Source organism: Melospiza melodia, chromosome Z, assembly GCF_035770615.1.
Source record: "Melospiza melodia melodia isolate bMelMel2 chromosome Z, bMelMel2.pri, whole genome shotgun sequence".
Lineage (NCBI taxonomy): Eukaryota > Metazoa > Chordata > Aves > Passeriformes > Passerellidae > Melospiza > Melospiza melodia.
Window position 1 is genome coordinate 49,788,835 of NC_086226.1, and position 20,254 is coordinate 49,809,088.

The following is a 20,254-nucleotide window of genomic DNA, read 5'->3' on the forward strand; positions in this document are numbered from 1 at the left end:
GGTCTCTTGCAGCATGTCAGTCCCATTAACTTGAGCTTGGGGTTTATGTGTGCAAGTCTTTTAGACCTGAGCAAACACACTGGTGACATAAGCAGCAGCCAAACAAATAACTAGAAGTTAATTTTCTGAGAAGTTGTGACGAATCAAAGCTTCCTAACAATCTCTAATTTGCTCCATCTCTTTTAATCTGACATCTTCTCAGTCACATAGACTGTTCCACACCTTTATTTTCCTTCAGCACAGAATGTTACAAACACTAAATGCCAAAATACAGCATGAAATGTATCCCATTACAACTATTTTCCAGCAAGGTTTGGCTACTGTTTTACTGATGAATTTGATGTAAATGCATACATGGCAAATACAGTAGTTTTCACTGGTTCTGGCTTTGCTGTGTATTTTCCAGCATGTGTTGTCTCATTGTGATCGCTGGGTGACTCTCACAGGAGCCCCAGGTTGCAGAGACCCCTTGTTTACACAAAGCTCAAATGGAAAAAATCCAAGCTGCCTTCTAAACACTTTAAAATAGCACTTTCTAATGCTTCCTACAGGCGATGTTGACACATTTACAATGTTGATTTAAAGGGTAGAGGGAACACAGTTCATTCTGACACCCCAAATGTGAAGTTACTGGCCCACCCTGTCACTGGAGCCGCACTGAAAGGGCTGCCAGCAGATCTCAAGTGCCAGGTACATAAAAGTGAGCAAACAGGCAGGCGGTGACTTCTGTGGTTGTGAGGAAAACCTCTGAAGTCTCCCCTACTTTCTGTCGCTCTAGGGTGGAGTCACAGTCATGAACACTGATCCTGCAGGTCCTGAGATACTTTGTTCAACAGTTCCTGAACTTTCTGTGAACCATTTTACCCCAGTTTTGCTGAACCACAACACAATCTAAAGATTCCCTTCATTTCTTTACCCCATCCTTCATTCACTGTTTTTTATTGGAATTAATCTGACTGTAAATCTTTGTCAGTCTTCAGAAGTTCTAATTTCTCAATCATCTGGTCTGACATGATCCTGATTTTCTTCGATATTTTGTCTTTTACCCCAGGGAAATTTATGTCTGTTCCTGGCATTTGTCTCTTATCTTCCTTTGTGAACACAGAGGGGAAGAATTAATTTAATTTCTCTCTCTCTCTCTCTCTCTCTCTCTCTCTCTTTCTCCCTCTCCCTCTCTTTCTCCCTCCCTCTCCCTTCTGTAGTGAAGTCTTCTTCTGTCAATAAATTTCTTCTGCCACATCCTGGAGGCCAGCTATCTCTTCTTTCTTTCATCCCTGTATTTCTTATGGGTATGTTGTTTGTTTCTTTTTTTTTGTCTGTTTGTTTGTGGGGACTTTTTGTGTTTTGTTTTGGTTCATTTGTTGGTTTTTAAAATCTTCTTAATCTTTATACCAATAGCAAGATATATTCAGTTTCCAGATATCATTTTCAATTTTGGTTTTTTTCCTCCATTATTTCCATTCCTTTCCATTCCTTTCAGTCCTTTCCGTAGTCTACCCTGGACTTGATCTTTTAAATTTTTCACATGTCCTTTCTTCACCTTTGATTAGTTTTTCATTTCCTTGTTCTTTATTAGGTGTTGGCAACTCAGTACTGTAGGTGGCATTTTACATTTTTTCCTCTCCCTTCCCTCATCCCTAGTCCGTGCTGAACCACAGCCCAGAATGATGTCAGGAGAGCATTTAGACACCTTTCCAAGATTTGATACTGACCACTCAGCTCATTAAAGGTCTTACAATATATTTTGCAAGAATGGGTGCATTAACCCCTGCATTCTGGACCAATTCCAAATGCAACGATTACTTACTGCCTACCCAGCCTTCCCTTACAGTTTCAATGGGATAGATTAATCTTTACTTGACCTGTAACATAGCATTACTATCAGTATGTACCACTTGCCACACCGAAGGTGGCAGAAGGGAGGCTATTTTTCTGTTGCAGGAGGTTATTTTCTAATTTCACAGTGCAAAAAATTTTGAGAGGAAGTACTGCTTTTCCTTCTTGTTCCATTTTTTTTAATTCCAGTAATTTGTAGACAGAATTCTTGCATAGTCAGTGTCCAGCAGTACTTCCTTCCTCCTCTTTTTCTCCATCTCTACAAATACTGCTTGAAAAGAGACTTACACCATCCCTATTTTCTCCTCTTTAGATTCTTTTCTTACACAGTCCAGATGATGTGCAGGTCAGATCCCTTGCATCCACCACAGCAAAATCAGCTTCAGACAGCAATTCTTGCAGTGGCCTCCAGGTACATGTATTTAAAAGGAACTGCAAACTTCATAGAAAGCTTTAAACTCAAAATATTCATCCCATGATTTCAGGTATCAAGTAAGTGCTTGCAGAGGTGAGGGAAAAGTAGGAGAAGAAAGTCCACTGGGGCATGAAGCTTGTGTTGTCAGTCCATATAGTATAAATGGAAGCAGCAAGCTGTTTCCTCAGAATATGTGTTTGAGAAAGGCTTCGAGAGTGTCATGAACCAGAGAGAAAACACTTCCAGGAGTGCTGAAAGCATCCCTAAAGGTTGAGAGTGAACTAATAAGGAAGTAGTTTATTTAGGTTCAATTCCCTTGACTGGTTTGTGACCTTTGTGCTCTTCTTTATGTTCTAAAATAAAGGGACACAAGTGTTCGTGTCTGAATTGCTATTGTTATTAACAGCCACATTCTGTCCACATGGCTCCCATCATGATCTGACTGGACTGTAAAAGCCACTGACACCAGATGAAGAAGTTTTCTATTACAAATTCCTTGACTTCTTTTTCACTTGATTCCACAGTGTAGCATTTTGACTTCTGAGATGTTGAAAAAGAACCAACCTCTTTCCATACTACTTTCCTTCTTTTTTCATTTTTCAAACTTCGTGAACACAAGATCTGCTTTACTGGCCTGTCCCAGCATGACATAAAGTATACAAAGCCTTACATGACACTATCCATGAACACTCATTTTTCATCATCCTTCCCTATGGCCTTTTAGTTTTCTATTTCTCTATTTTTCAGCTGCTCACACACCTTGCTACTTTATTCCCTTCCTTCCCTTCCTTCCTTCCTTCCTTCCTTCCTTCCTTCCTTCCTTCCTTCCTTCCTTCCTTCCTTCCTTCCTTCCTTCCTTCCTTCCTTCCTTCCTTCCTTCCTTCCTTCCTTCCTTCCTTCCTTCCTTCCTTCCTTCCTTCCTTCCTTCCTTCCTTCCTTCCTTCCTTCCTTCCTTCCTCCTTCCTTCCTTCCTTCCTTCCTTCCTTCCTTCCTTCCTTCCTTCCTTCCTTCCTTCCTTCCTTCCTTCTTCCTTCCTTCCTTCCTTCCTTCCTTCCTTCCTTCCTTCCTTCCTTCCTTCCTTCCTTCCTTCCTTCCTTCCTTCCTTCCTTCCTTCCTTCCTTCCTTCCTTCCTTCCTTCCTTCTTCCTTCCTTCCTTCCTTCCTTCCTTCCTTCTTCCTTCCTTCCTTCCTCCTTCCTTCCTTCCTTCCTTCCTTCCTTCCTTCCTTCCTCCTTCCTTCCTTCCTTCTTCCTTCCTTCTTCCTTCTTCCTTCCTTCCTTCCTTCCTTCCTTCCTTCCTTCCTTCCTTCCTTCCTTCCTTCCTTCCTTCCTTCCTTCCTTCTTCCTTCCTTCCTTCCTTCCTTCCTTCCTTCCTTCCTTCCTCCTTCCTTCCTTCCTTCCTTCCGACACTTCCTTCCGACACTTCCTTCCGACACTTCCTTCCGACACTTCCTTCCGACACTTCCTTCCGACACTTCCTTCCGACACTTCCTTCCGACACTTCCTTCCGACACTTCCTTCCTTCCTTCCGACACTTCTTCCTTCCTTCCCTTCGACACTTCCGACACTTCCTTCCTTCCTTCCTTCCTTCCTTCCTTCCTTCCTTCCTTCCTTCCTTCCTTCCTTCCTTCCTTCCTTCCTTCCTTCCTTCCTTCCTTCCTTCCTTCCTTCCTTCCTTCCTTCCTTCCTTCCTTCTTCCTTCCTTCCTTCCTTCCTTCCTTCCTTCCTTCCTTCCTTCCTTCCTTCCTTCCTTCCTTCCTTCCTTCCTTCCTTCCTTCCTTCCTTCCTTCCTTCCTTCCTTCCTTCCTTCCTTCCTTCCTTCCTTCCTTCCTTCCTTCCTTCCTTCCTTCCTTCCTTCCTTCCTTCCTTCCTTCCTTCCTTCCTTCCTTCTTCCTTCCTTCCTTCCTTCCTTCCTTCCTTCCTTCCTTCCTTCCTTCCGACACTTCCTTCCTTCCGACACTTCCTTCCTTCCTTCCGACACTTCCTTCCTTCTTCCGACACTTCCTTCCTTCCTTCCTTCCTTCCTTCCTTCCTTCCTTCCTTCCTTCCTTCCTTCCTTGCTTCCTTCCTTCCTTCCTTCCTTCCTTCCTTCCTTCCTTCCTTCCTTCTTCCTTCCTTCCTTCCTTCCTTCCTTCCTTCCTTCCTTCCTTCCTTCCTTCCTTCCTTCCTTCTTCCTTCCTTCCTTCCTTCCTTCCTTCCTTCCTTCCTTCCTTCCTTCCTTCTCCTTCCTCCCTTCCTCCCTTCCTCCCTTCCTCCCTTCCTCCCTTCCTTCCTCCTTCCTTCCTCCCTTCCTTCCTCCTTCTTCCTTCCTCCCTTCCTTCCTCCTTCCTTCCTCCTTCCGACACTTCCTTCCGACACTCCTTCCGACACTTCCTTCGACACTTCCTTCCTTCCGACACTTCCTTCCTTCCGACACTTCCTTCCTTCCGACACTTCCTCCCTCCCTCCCTCCCTCCCTCCCTCCCGCTTGAGAACAGCTATTAAAAGCAGCACCAAAGTAGAGTATGGAGAAGATTTTGGGCAGGAGTGAAGATCTGTGTTACAGTGTCTTATTTCCTGTTTGGAGTAATTGTTTACATAATCCATGGTGTGATCAGATGTGTCTTAATGCATTCACAATTACTTGGCTTATTTTACAGAGTGAAGGATCATGCTATGTTATGTGTCATCACGCTGTTAGTGAACAGAACACAATACTGGAAATGAAACATGACAGTTAAATGGCAAAAGACAAATACTTGTTTTTAAATTAGGATACACTATTAACCTAATTAGCAACTCTCAGCACTTTCTAGGTTTTATTTACAAACATGCTGGGCCAAATTCTTTGCTCGGTTGTAACCATGCAAACACCTATTTTATATGTCTGAGAGTTAATTTTCTGCTGTGTTTGCACTTCTTTTTTATAGACAGTGTCAGCTATATTCCTTTCCAAGGTGTAATGAGAGAAGATGAAATGTGATTAAGATGGGGATTGAGCAAGAAGCATATTGAAGGCATACCAGTCTGAGGTATGTGACTGCAAGCAATGAACACAGAAAGCGTAGTTGAAAACAAGTCTGAAAGGCTCAACCAAGTTTCATGATTTAAGGGATTATGAATGAAAAAGTGATATGTCTGAAATAAAAGGAGGAAGGAACTGATAAAATGAAAGGGACTCTTCCCTGACAGCCATTCTGATGCATGCAGCCTTTATGCAGTGGCAGTGACTTCTCTGGCTGACCTTGACTTTGTTTTTATGGTCATTTTGAAGAAGAAGGACCTCTGAGCCAATGCTCACCAGGCTCACCAGTACTTTTTCAAAGATGCCACACTATTACAGGATAAATCTTACTGGAGGGTGAGGGGACATAGACTGTGGTAGACTGTGGTGTCATTGAGGCGTGTCTGAGAAAGTCAACCTTGTTAACCTGAAAATATGGGCCATCACCTGGCCCTGGTGAGATTGCATATGTGGGTATGTGTGATAGTGCATGTTTCTAACTCTCTTCATCTACCAGCACCTATGAGTCTTGTCCTGTCTTGTCAGTTTCTCTTCCGAAAGTTCACACTGCTCTGCTTCTGAACAAACCAAATCCTGGGAGACAGGCCTTCACTGCTGTTCTTTGTCAAATATGCAATCCTGTGGGAAAGGATGCAATAAACCTGCAGAAAATCTTGAGGATGGAGTATTGGTACATGCTTCATAGCATGAGATGTATGTATTTATACCAACTTAAAACCATAGTGAAAGGGTGTACTGCACTCACCTACCCTACTTCTTCTTGAAAGCACATGAAAAGTGCAGCCATTCTTTCAGAAGGTCTCTGTCAAAACAAGTAACTTTTTAAACTTTGTGCTTTCTATAGTTTTTAACATATTAATCAAGGATTTTAAGTTTAAGTGATTTCCTGGAGAGTAACTATTATAAGAGGCAGAGGGAAAGGTTCTGATGAACAAAAAATTGCTATGTACACTACATTTTAACATCTCCTAAGAAAATGTAAAATCACAGCCCTTCACAAAGAAGAGCAGTTAAACTGTAAGGCACATAAAAATGCTTTCAGAAAAGTTTGATCTTAGCCAATATTTAGTTCATTAAAGAAAATTAAGTAATTACTTTTTAAAAAGAAACATGCATAAGCACATTACAAGCTGAATACACATAGTATGAATACTTATAACTGTTTTTCAAAAGGCAGGCAGGATTTAACTGGGTACTTTTTTCTTTTAAAACACTTCAGGTCTGTTTTCATGATAGGTTCAAAATTCTCAGCAGCTATCTTGTTGTGTGACAAGAGTTTACAGCATTAGTTTCACCAGACAAGGACTGGTGGAGTAAAATTAGTCATGTATGTAAATTATAATCATGCTGAATAGTTGTATGCGCTCATTTAGCCATTTTAACAGTGTGTGATGTTATCCTCTCTGCAGGACTAATAAGCATTAGCCATAATGAGGTCAGTCAGTCAGTCAGGCATTATCATGGGATTTAATTGGGACACTGGTCTCTGCTGAAGTGAAAATTAATAACTTTTGTCAATGTTCTGGTGAAATGTTCTGTCTTATTAAACTATGAGGGTCAATTAGAAAGCATTATGTAATAAAGTCCCCAGCAGCAGAACTCAAATTGAGTTATACCACAGTCATTATTCCAGGACGATTGCATTTGAAAATGGAAAACCAGCATGCCATATGGAGGGCGCAGGTTATATTTACAAGCATTGCATGTTAAAGCTTCGGCAAGAAGGAAACAATTAAATGTAATACTGAAATAAATCAAAGCACTGAAAGTGCCATGTTGTGCCAGGCGCTTAATATAGCCAGCATACCCCTAGATGCAGCTAGGCAAAATGGCACCTGTTTATAAGCCTTGTTTGGGTTCTGTCAGACAACGTCCTCCACTGGATTGCTCTGATGATTCAAAGTCTGGGGCACACCTGGAAGGCTCAGCAGGCACATTGACTCATATAAATAACAGTTTATTGTATGGCTATTAAGACCAGAGATTGCTTTTATTAAAGTGCAGTTATCATGATACATCAAATTAGGAACTTTTAAAGCATGTTTAACGGCCTCTGATATTCCCTGTTCGGTCATGTTTTACAGTACTTTAAATGGGGAGATACAAAGACTCTGTCGGCTCTAGTGTCTAAAGTCAAAGCCAGCAAAGATGCAGAAAGGCCAAGAGGGAGGCAAGTAGGTTTTATAGGGACAGAGACAACATTAGAGGAATGCACAGTTGGCCACTTTACTGTTTCTAAGGATTCCTTCTTACCAAAAAATTATTAGTATTTCAAGCAAAGCTCTTTTCCCCCAGAATTTACATTCCATACACAGTTGGAAAAAAGTCGTACCATGTAATCATGGAATCGGTAATGTTGGAAAAGACCTCTGAGATCATTGACTTCTGCTGGTAACCTAACACTGCCATGTCCAAGACTGAACCATTTCCCCAAGAGCCATATGCCTTTTAAACACTTCCACGCATGGTGATTCCACTACTTTCCTAGGTAGCCTGTTCCAATGCCCAAACACAGAGAAATTTTCTCTATATCTGACCTAAACCTGACCTGGTACAAGCTGAGGTGTTGGACTACCCACACATTGAAATAGAGAAGGGCTGCTCATCCTCTGCTCTCATGCAAAGATTCCCCATGAGTTCATGCCAGAGCTGTACCTTGCTTGGGGTGACAGTGGGACTGTGGAACCCAGATTCTTTCTGCAAGAGGAGGACACTGGTGCTACTCTTGGGGAGCACACTACTGAGCAGGGTGTCTGCCCTTCAATGTCTCCCTCCTGAATTTCTGCATGGTGCAGCTCCAAGAGTCAGCAGAGCTCTGAAAATCCACTCAGCATCAGCCCCGCCAACCCAGAGGGCTCATGGCCATCTCCTCTCCTGCCAAACCAGAGCAAGCTGGGATCTCCAAGAATGGGTCTTCCAGGAGTTGACAGACCTCCCGCTTGCTCTCTCACTGCAGGAAACTGCAAGCCTCCCTGCAGAGAGACGTTGTGCTGGAGAGCCGTCCCCAATCTGTGTTCCAATTATTATTCACAGATGTGAGGATGATTTTCTAAAGCACTCATTGTTTGGCCTAACACAGCTGCCAGAGACAGCCACAGCATATCTTGCCCTGGATTTTACAGAGCGGTGGATGAATTGTGCAAGGGCAATGCATTTCTGGGAGCCATAGTCCTGAGGGTGAGCTCTGATCCCAGCTTCTGATACTTCAGAAAGGGTAATACCATCCTCACTGGTAGGATGTGTTTTTTTTTTTTTTGGTTTTTTTTTGGTTTTTTTTGTTTTTTTTTTTTTTTATCTGCAACTTTACAGTCCCACAGGATTTTACCTGATTATTGCTGACAGTGCAGGCTAGGTTAATTTTTGCTGTGGGGTTTGAACAAGCTGAACTGAAGCTCTGTTTCATTTAGAACTGTTCAATTAGGGCTAAGCATGTGATTTCCAACTTAGTTGTAAACTGACAAGTAGAATCAGGCATGATTTTCCCTTTGTTCATTCCAATTTGATGACAGCATGGCTTACGTTGACTGTTTTGGTGTTGCTTCTGATTTACACTGGTGTGAGAAGAGATACAGGCTTGTTAGCAACCCATCCCTCGTGGAGTGAGAACATTTTGCAACTTAGCTCAGAGCAGCTGAGAATGTCAATATATTTGATAAGCATTTATGAACAGAGCCTCAGTGCTACCCTCAGGAGATCCTCTATGGTGGAAAAAGGTCATCAGCTACACCATTAAAGAAGCACTACTAAGTTTCGATGCTTTATTTTTCATTGCCAACTTCACATCCTGGGTTGGGAAAAAAATCAGGCATCTCTTCAGCTTTCCTCCTGATGGTGATCAAGGCTGCTGAAAACCGCTCTGTCATATTCCCAGTGTATTGGTAAATGTCCCTGACAGCCAGGTGGTCTCCAGCAGGGGACTTGGTCTGGCAAGGCTGGTTCCAGCATGTAGAGCTGGCAATATGCAGTTCTGTGCCTGAACCACAAGACTGTGCTTTCTTCCCTTCAGATACTGCAGGATAGCCTGTCAGCTTTCCTCTCTCTTTAGACCTTTGTATGTCATCTTATCTCTGATTTGCTTTCCTGGACAGGAATAACATATGCAGAACTTTTCTGTTTCTGGCAAGTATGGCTGTGTGTTTTATGTTAGACTCACATCTACACATATGCTCACACAAACATGCATACACACACATCCAGATATACAGATATATATCTCTACACCCACAGATGCATGTGCCTTCGTGCTCACTTGTGGAACACCACCCAGATGCAGTGGCTCCAGTTTGCCTTTTGAAAGCAATTAGTATTTATTATTGTAAGCAGTTTCAACATAGGGAATACTTTAAATACAACAGCCCCACTAATTACTTTCAAATGGTGAATATCAACATTTTCACAGTGGTGCAGCATAGGCTAGGATGCATGGATGCAGAAGCCCTCAGCCTCAACATAGATAAGTGCACATTCATTCACAAATGGACAAACTGACATACATCTCACCTCACCTCCTCACTGAAAAACTCACAGACATTTCCCAAGGAAGTTCTTTTATGATTTTCAGCTGCACAGGACATCAGAACTCTTAGCTTCTCTCTGTATTTTTCCCCATTAAAAAAAAAAAAACCCTAGTTTTTTTTTAAATTTATTTTTTATTCTTATGAGAATAGTGTCAGGCGCTTTTGTTGTTGTTGGAAAGACTAAGTAGTTGGAAAAGTGCTGATTCTCTCTAGTCATTTTACACCTACAGCGTTTAGGAGACCTTAACACAAAACAGTGCCAGGTCTCAGTGCTGGGCTGCCTGCTTCATTCTTTGGCAAAATTATAATATTTTGGCAGAAGTGCCCTATGTTAACAAAGAAAAGTTTGATTAATCAGCAGGAGGGAATACTTGTGAGAAAAGGCAGTGGGAAAGAGAGAGAGCGAGAGACAGACACATTCTAAAAAGCCTAATCAGTTTTAAAACAGCTTTAAAAAGGAATAAAAATTCTTAAATCTCTTTGATGACATTCAAAGAGCCTTTTTTAATATATGAGAAGGCACATTCTAAATTCTTAACACTGCTAGTGTCACCAGTGCTTTTTTCCACTAAACCATTTTAATTCCATAATTTAGAAGGTCTTGAAAAGTAGCAGGATCAAACTGTAGTGTAATTGGATACACTGTGCACTTCCAGTGTGAATTTGGGTCCCTGGTAGGCACCTGTGATTTCTTTCTTTCTTCTAAGATCACATAGAGTGTACTCATTTGAAAGGAGAGAGATGCAGCAGCAAAGTAAGCTTTTTATAAGGTGGATTAGCTAAGTGTGCTGCTGGAAAACACTTGGCCATTTATTTGGCACTGATGGTTTCTTTGTGATTGGAGGGAACACTATCGACAGGGAAATCAATGTGGGTTTACTAAAGAACACTGAGTGATCAGGGAGCAAAGAAGCAGCCAGACAGGAGTGGCAGCCCTCTGCACTTCCTTCAGAAACAAACAGATCCAGACATTGCAGTTTCTTCTGCTGCTCTTCTCGCTTTTCACAACCAATATAAAGCGTCTTTATGCTCAATTATTAGCTCTGCTGATCTGAGCACTGCAATAAGTGAAACTTCAGATGTTGTCTGTTTCTCAGAAGCTAGGTACAGTTGCAAGCCTGGGGTCCTACAGGGCTTTTAAAGACAGAAGGCAGCAAAGACAGAGAGTGGGAGAAGAGAAACATCTGAACATCTGCTGGAAAATCCTAACTGGCTTGTTCAGCTGAGTTCAGCAAGAGCAAAAGCAGAGGAGTTGGCAGGTGTCACCATGCTGTAGATGGAAATCACTGCAGATGATCTCAAGATATAAATCAGAATGTTCTGGACATTCCCTATACCTCATTCCCTCCAGACTTTTTTTTGTTTCTCAGTGACAGCAACTTTATTGTGTGATAGTTAGCTCTGGGGAGGTATTAAAATAGCTAAGAGCAGGCTGTGTGTGTAAGCAAATAGCTGCATGTATCAAAGATACCCTATCATAGTATATACTGTTTCCTTTAAAATTACTCGGGGCGGGGGGGGGGGGGGGGTGTGGGGGGGGGTGTGAGGGGGGTGGTGAAAAGCAACAAAAAACTACCAGTCCTCCCTTCAGGAGTGCAAATATTCACCCCTCAGATGAACTTATTTACGATCAGGGTAAGAAGAAGAAGAGTTAATAATGTTGCATCCTTTTTTCTCAAGAATTTGTACAATAAGAAAATACTAGCTTTTTCTTCACTAAGTGTTGCTATTTCTCTCTCTTCCCCTGGTGCTCCCCCCCCCCCTTCCCTCCCTCCCCCCCTGCCTTTCTCTCTCTAATTCTCTCTGATTGTACATATTTCTTCACCTCTGTCTCAGGTAATAAGTGTCCCTATCACCATAATATCAGAGGAGTTCACACATATATACCAAATTTTAAACAGAATCTCTTAACTTATCCATTCATTTTCCCTAAAATTGCACAATTCCTGGCAGAAACTTTCAAATCTAGTCAGTCAGCAGCACTAGTCAGGGCTTTTCACCATTTGCTCAGCAGTTCGCAGGTATGTTGGCTTCATATACTTTCCCACTGTACCATCTCTGTTTCACAGCCTAGCCGACAGGCTCTGGACAGCAGGACAGCTAGATCCAATAAATCTGAGACCTGTCTAGGTGCTTCATTTATCAAGAGGCCTAATTTACCCAGGCCCTTTAGACTAATTGCAGATTTGTAAAAAATGCTGATAATGTAGATCAGTGCATTGTGAATGTCCCTTGCCATATTTCTGCTAATGTGTTTCATCTGGAGTACATAAAGAGACAGGGATGCTGATTTTAGACACAGCACTTTGGGGCTAATCCAGTTAAATGATTATCCCTAAAAATCTGCAGTGATGTCATTTTCCCTATAGAACTCTGCCAGTTGCCTTGTTTGCTTTATTGTGAGAAGTATGTGATCCCAGGCTTTAGAAATTCCCTCTATATTTCTGTTCTAATGCATTGTAACTCTCTCATCCCACTCTCCCAGCTACCCATCCCTTCTTGTATATAATAACTATGTTGACAGAAACTCTGGCTTGGACTGTTGGCTTTTGTGTGTATACAGATAAGGAAGAGGTACACTCCTTTGTTTGACATATACAGGTATCCACTTTGTTTCTCTCAAAGCAAAATTTCTTGTTTTCAGTCCCCTAATTTCTCATTTTCCTCCAGAAACGACTATTCCACTGTGTTTTGGCCACTTTTACTACTAACACTTTGCTTATATTTGGCCCCCTTTTCTGCACTTTGCTCCAAGATTCATTGCCACAACTTTTTTCTAAGCTTCTTGTCTTCCTATCCATCTTCTGTAACGCCAAAATACTGCTCCATGGATTTGCAGCAAACTCAGCTTCTGTGTTCTTTCTCAGATATCTTCTCCCTTTCCTTTGGTCCTGTAATTCCTTTGTGCTTTCATTTGTGTTCCAGGGAACTCCAATTGGGCACACTCTGACTCTCTTTGTTGTGAGAAGAATCCAAATTTTGTTTAGAAAAATATCTCTGTCATGTAAGTGATACAGTGCACCCATTGATCCAGGGGCCAGCTGACCTATAATGCAAAACACTAACAAATAACTCTATAATAAAAAAAACTATAATTATTACTTAAAAATATAATCTTTATAAGGCATCCACACAATTTGCACTAATAGCTGAGGGCAGGGGCTAGGCAATTCTAAGTGTGCTTCACTCCTGCATTGATATGTAAAATTTTTGCAATGTGGATTTTGAGGGGAGACCAGGATCTGGAATAAGAAAAACATCAAGAGATCCTTATTTTTCAGGAACTGGCTGTACAGGTCTGGGATAAGGCAGCCTCAAGAATTTGGCGCTATAAATATTACAAAACTTCTACAAAGAATCTTAGGATATTTTTTTATCTGACACAAGGTCCTTCAGAAGGCTTCCATGCAGGTAAAGGAAAGAAATGGGAATGTCTTCTCAGGCATCCCAGCAAGGCTGTATGTGATCTATCAATGTTCAGCAGACAGATGCAAATCAATTCCACTGCTATGGTATTAACAAGGAGCTTGCTTTAAAAGCTTACTTTTTGGTTGATTTTTTTGGGGTTTTTTGTTTGTTTGTTTGTTTGTTTGTTTGTTTTTTGGGTTTTTTTTGTTGTTTTTTGGGGGGGTTTTTTTATGCCCTTCAAGTATAACCTAAGAGTTCAATGAAATCAGTGTATGATGAGATAAACCTGTCCAGACAATGCAGGTGGATTGTCAGAGTAGAACACAGAGAGACCTTTCAGGACAAATAATGTAAGAGGCTGTTTTCTCTCAGGAGGGGAAGATCCTCTCTCAGGGAAGTCCTAATATTTGGAGACTGTCAACTAAGGGCCACCGAGGACTCTCTGCAAAGATCCTAGGTAAGCTTTCCTCTTACTATGTGGCTTCTAGTACTTTAAAAAATGGTTAAATATTCTTATGCAATCATGCTGCAAAATGGAATAAACCAGCAGGATTCTTAACTAGAAACAGTGAAAGAAGAAAAATTAGAGGCATAATTTACCATAATTTTGGGCTATTAAACACCCCAAAATATCCTGCTAGCCAAAAGTTCATCTCTGCCAAGCTGAACTCTGCCAAGTCATTAGGTTGATGCAATGTGTATCCCATGTAGCATGATCCCAAAATGGGTGTCAGACAATATATGTGCACACACAGCGAGAACCTCACAGTTCTCATTAGTGTTACAGAGGTGAAAGGGAATTAGAATCTTAGAAATATCTTTTGCTCCTCTCCAAAAGCTGTCCTTGTAGCTGTGCAATCTGGATAATCTCCACTTCTAGACTCTTGCAGGTAACTTCTAGACAGTAGAAGAGCATTCAAGGGGGAGATAGAAACTTATGAAAGTCTGGCTGACATTTTGATCATACTCATGCATTTATCAAGATTATCCCAAAGGCATATGTCACAGGAAGAGAGTAGTTTTTCCATATTAAAGATGACATTAACCTTCTATCCTGTCTTGCTCCCTTTGCTATTCCCAAACTCTGTAAATATTTCAGATGTCTTCTGCCCCACTCCTGCACCACTTGGCTGTAAAAAATGGCAAGATGATGAAAAACTCAATTTAATCCACATCATTTTCTGGCTCTAAGGTAATTAATTTTCATTCATTTCTTTATGCTTAGAGTCAATGGTAGCTGATTGCTAAACACCCACTTTAAGTTGCTCTTCTGCCTCCCAAAGATGCACCAGAACTCAAATAATCCTGATACAAGCCCCTCAGAACCCTGCATAAGTCAGTGTCTGTTCCATTCTGTTTTTCATGTTACTTTGCCATTCACAAATGTATTGTCGGGAAAATTAAATAAGTAAACGATCCTCTCTCTTTTGAGGAAAGGTTGGGACTTTGGGGAAAAAGCATTTTTTTTTCAGTTCTGGGGTGGTGCCAATCCACACTGATAGCTGAGAAATGTTCACTACTGTTCATTTTTACCCATTTGCCCACACTCCATCTGTGGGAATGCTGCATTAAATAGTTGTAGGGGACTGTTGTTCTGTACCAAAATGTTAACCAGGAGAGGAGAGAAATCACTGAGCAACTGAGTGAGAGCTTTGGTAGTAAATGTTACAGTAGCTGTCATGGAAAGTCAATAGGAATTCTTATTGTAGCTCTCAACAGCAACATATATATATATATTAGTAAGTCCTCATCCAGCAAATACTTTAATTTTTGACCTACCAAGAGGAAGATATTCACCCTGTCTAGGGATTTTGACACACTACCCTGCCTTATGTAAACTTTACCAATCAGCAGGTAGACCTTGGTTCAGAATCATGTAGGGCCAAGTCAGGACGCTTTAAGACAAGTTTTAACCCAACCACTCAAAGAACTGTCACTTACTACGTGAGAACAATGGCTCTCATCAGAACAGAGATGTGAATATTTTGTGCGCACAAAAGCACCAGTAAACCAAGCAGACTAAAACCGTGTCTTAGAATGATTCTACTTCAAAGTAAAGTAAGTCCATGTGTCAAGAAACTAGGTAACAGAAAATAAAAATTATGATTTGAAGCTTCAGAAGTAGTTTTCCTGTGAACCTTTTAGGCTGTATGTAAGTAGAAGAAAATCATAGCGGCAACAGTTTTTTTTTTCTTATATTGATTTTTGTTACATTTCTGGTGACTTACTGAGTAGGTAGCCAGAAGCAATTTATAAATACAGTAACACCAGCAGTCTCCAGAGCACTAGTACAGAAGTGCCACAGGTTGTACACAATTCAAGAATAATTCAGCGCAATCGCTCCACCATACCTATGTGGGTGAAATTCAGTACTAGCCCCCTAATTTCAATGACTTACGGCGTTTTATACTGGCTGAGGAACTGGGTTGAAGTACTTTCAGCAATAGACTTCAGTTAATTTTTTTCTGGTATGAAAGTGAAAGAGTTAAATAAAATGCAGGTTATAATTTTACACCATTTTAATAAGAATTAAATAAAATGCAGGTTATCACATTACACGATTTTAATAAGAATAAGACTGTACTTGGTAAGACTGTAATTTTTCTTTGTACCTACTTGTACTCAAAATTCTTAAAATTCCATCTGTCCTTCAGAAAGCCCACCCATTACCTTACGCATAAGTTTACAGCTCAAGTAGAAAAGAACCCAGCAAAATGAGTAAATTAAGTTCTCTTCATTCTTTCTCTGACGGAAGTTTTAAGCAATTTCAGAAATGAAATTGATTGTGATTGAAGTTATAATACTATTGATGAGCTTTTCATATCTTACAGAGATTATATATTAATGTAAGATTATTGCCTTTCATGTGGATTTCTGTGGCCAAAATAAGTAAAATACCTTTACTCAAGTGTTTGTTAATATCATTCATTTCTTTGTCCTTGCAAGACAGCATGAGAAAAATATTTGAAAATGCTTTTTTTTGACATCCAGAACTCAGAAAATGGAGTTGAATTTTAAGACTGGTTGTTAAATTTGAATCTCCTAAATTATAAGTATAAATAATATATGGGAAGTTTGACCTCCAGACAAAAAAGAAGGATGTGAAAACTCTAGAGACTGAAGCTCCGGAGCTCAAGAAGCTCTGCCCACACATCTTGGGTGAGCAGGTTACAGAAGTTGCTTCGTCTGAGAATGAATCCTGCATAGCTTCTGCTAGTAGAACTGACCACAGAAAATGAAAGAACCTTTTCTTTTAGTGGGCTGAAACTCATGTTTTGGCAACTCCTACTATCTCTCTACTTACTGAGAAGACTCCTGATTGCACTTCTCCCTGAAAACTGTTAATCAGTGTTAACCCAATGTGGTCATCCCTGTGCTTACGCTGGTTGAACTTGACCCCAGCTCAAGTGGGGGAGTCCCAAGGCAGACTTGTGTCGCTGCTGAGTGACACACCCTGTGTCAGCCACAGGGACCAAGCGAGCTCCAAGACTTTGCCTGCCTGAATCCAGATGGCAAGGGAGAAAGCAACAGCTGGGACGTGAGGGCAGCAACAGCTGGGACGTGAGGGCAGAGAGCAGGAGCCACAGCCAAAAGTTCAGTGGAAGAGGTATCTATTATTCATACGACTGTTTCTGTGTTGAGGTTTTGGTACCTTCTCAAACCCTAAAATTTTATGTGTTCCATGCATAGCTCTGGGATTAGCAATGGCCAAATATTGCCAGTGAGAAAATCCAACAAAACTTTTCACTGATTCAAGATATTTTGGGAGAAGGGCTCAAGATAGCTATGCTTCTGACAATACAGGAGATGCAAGGCTGTTTAAATAAGCTCTGTGACTACTCACAATATCTGACTAAAGGATTGAAGCTGAATACACATACAGGTGCATAAAAAACTTTTGTCCTGATTTAGTGTCTTTGTTTTCATCCTTAGTTAAAAGACAGAAACAGGTGTACTATTTCAGGAATTCCATTCCTGCTCTTTTGGTATTTCAGCTGGGTTTGTCTTGATATAGTCTGTTGAGAACTTCAAAAGGAACACTGTATTTTAAACCTCTAGATGTCATTTGTATTCAAGGATGGTAGCTGATGGCATTTCACCTCTTGAGCTAGAAATTTTCAGATAGCTGAATTTTCTACTATCATATTTTATTCTTACCAGGAAATGCATGAAAAACATAGAAATTTTGTTAAGGACAGATACAGACTCAGTTCGCAGCTCCTGGAAGATTCTCTCTCCCATAGCTCTCCTATTACAAGAGAACTTAATCCTTGAAGGTGCTGGGGCCTTGTGCCTCAAAGGTTCTTTAACATGTAGAGAAGTCTCTTCGCTTGCAGCTGGAGGAGTCTCAAAACCTACCACCAACTGGTCACCAATGCCTTAGGCTTTGGACTCAGCCTTTAAAGCTTTATGTGTGTCATCTTGATAAAGTTCCATGGGACAACTCATATGAGTAAGTGTCTGAACAGCTCACTTTCTTTGTGTTGCTTGTTAGTGCTTGTGTGCTTTGATATTCCATGTGTCTAAATCACCACACAGCATTTTATTTTTATTTTCATAAAATACTTGAATTAAATTACACTGATATGAAATATGCCTCTGGCCCCATGCAGATGTTTCCAAAAAGCCTAATAACAAACAGATCACAGGGCAGAAGATCGCATATTCTTACAGTCATTTCCAAGCCTAGCTGCTTTTCAGAGTTCTGATTACAAGAAAAGCCATGCTGCCGATGTTGCTTTAACTGTGATGTTAAAATGAAAACTCATTGTTGCGTCCCGGGGGGATTCAGGAACATTGACTTTGCTGCCCATCTGAAATGGTATAATGTTCGCTATTTCTATCATGTGGGTATCAGTTCCAAGTTGGAAACCAGCCTTCTCTCATAATTCAAGCTGGGGCTATACTGATGCAAACCTTCTCAGATATTATAAGCCAGTATGAGCTCAAAAAAAGAATTCACTGCTCAAGGCCAAATAGCTTCAAAGCTAACAATCCTCCAGAGTCAGTGTGAAAGTGTTGAAACTGTCAATGTCAACTTACACCATGCATAGTGAGTGTAAAACTTCAATAATGACATCATGGAGAAAAGGACAAAGGGCAGGCACTACACAGAAAAGTGCCAGTGCTCTTCAAATCTTTGAAACCTTCAAGGATTTATTTGGACTAACACTTCTACACATAGTCATTGGGGTCTTAGGCTATACTGATTAAGGATTTAGCTTATTCAAAGGCTCTCACTGATAGCAAGGATGACAAGGTTTCAGCAGTTATATTGGATTCCATTAGCTTTCACTTAAAAAAAACATACTCCAAAACCCTCAGGAACCAGGTCTTTTTTTCTGCCTCTGATTTTCTTTCTTTGAGTCCACCTTTATTTTTTCCCTTAACACACACACATGCACACACGCATTAATATATATTAATGTTTGGGTTTGAATCACAAACAGGTTTTGCAGCACTTGCGCTCTCAGTTCTCAGAATGCAGATCCCAGAAGAATTGAATCAATCCTTCAGGAATTCCCTGAAGCACCACATAACATGTTCACTCATTTCAGCTGCACTTAGGGCAACAGATACACTTTTAAAAGGGGAAAAACATATCAGAGAAGGAGGGAGGGGTGTTCTAGTTTAAAAAAAATCAGATAATCAAGAGAGAAATTAAAAAATGAGACTCTGTGGTTTTGATATAAGTACCTATCCTAAAGCTTTTAGTGCAAACTGCAGAAATAAGGGTTATGGAGGACAGGCATGCTTTCTTTCTAACTAGAAAAGAAAGAGAGTCAGAGAGTCAGATGAAGAGGAAAGAGATGGAACTTGAAGAAGGAATTGTTCCCTCTCTCCTCCCTCTCTTGTTTGTGAGAACTGTAAAAGAATCCATGTTGTACTTTGCAGACATGCAGCAACAGCTGGAGCCCCAAACTAAATATCTTCTAAATATCTTGGAAAGAAATGACAAGTATCACCTGTTGTTAAACGCATGGCAAAAGAAGATGAAGAAAGATTATTTAAATGTTATTTAATAATTTAATTACTCTCCTATTATTCAAAAGCTTGTGACAGGGTACTGGATGTAGGCCAGCCAACTCTTAACCCAACACCTGAAGCCCCAGCTCCTTCCTCATTCTTGCATTTGTCATTTCTACTTTCTTCTAATTCTGATGGAGGTATCACCAGTTTCTTGTCACCTCAGCAGCCCCAGCACCCCTGGCACATTTCAGTTGCTTAACACAGGACTTTCTGTGGTGCTGTGTAATCCATTCTGGAATCTGTGCAACCCATGACATCAGCAGGGAGCTGGCAGATCTGACACAGGGCCTATGGAGACCTGGGACCATCTAAACCTGCAGGTGCAAGCCAGGCAGTGGCTGAAATGGCACTAGATGTCCCCATCTGGCAGCATAGGTGTTCCATACATACTTCAGTGTTGCTTCCCTGAGAAGCTGTAGGAACTGTTGCACAATATTACCTGCTGCACAAAGATCCCGATCCCACCCCAAAGTCATGAGGGATAGGTAACTGTTTTTGAAATATTAGCTCAAGGACTCTTGTGCCCATTCTTACGCAATTACCTAGGATATTTCTTTAGGATTACCTACATTGTCATGGAAAGAGAGTGTACTCATTCCAGAGTCTGAGCCATTTAATGATATAGTTAACAACACAGCACAAAACTTTTTTTAATCCAAAGGCATCTATGTTTACTCTGCTATTACAGCCCAAGTAATTTTCTGTGTATCAATTCCACTCATGCTAGTCAAAAAAGGCTTTTCAGGAAACAAACCAGCTGAGAGTTGTTTCTTTGTACACAGAAAAATATGAGGTGGGAGACAGTGGAGGGATCTTCAAGTTATTGCAGCCTTACCTAGCTCCAGAATGGAAAATAGTAAAGCTAGATCTGTGGGTTACTCAGCTCAAACTATTACTTTATACTTAGAGGCAAGGTTTATTTTTTTAAATATAATTATCCTACTTTGAAGACCTGAGGCAGTAACACTCTGGGGAACACATCTGCAGGCCCACACTAGCACAGAGGGGCTTTCTGATATTCTGGGCAGCAGCAGCCTGGAGATGGTC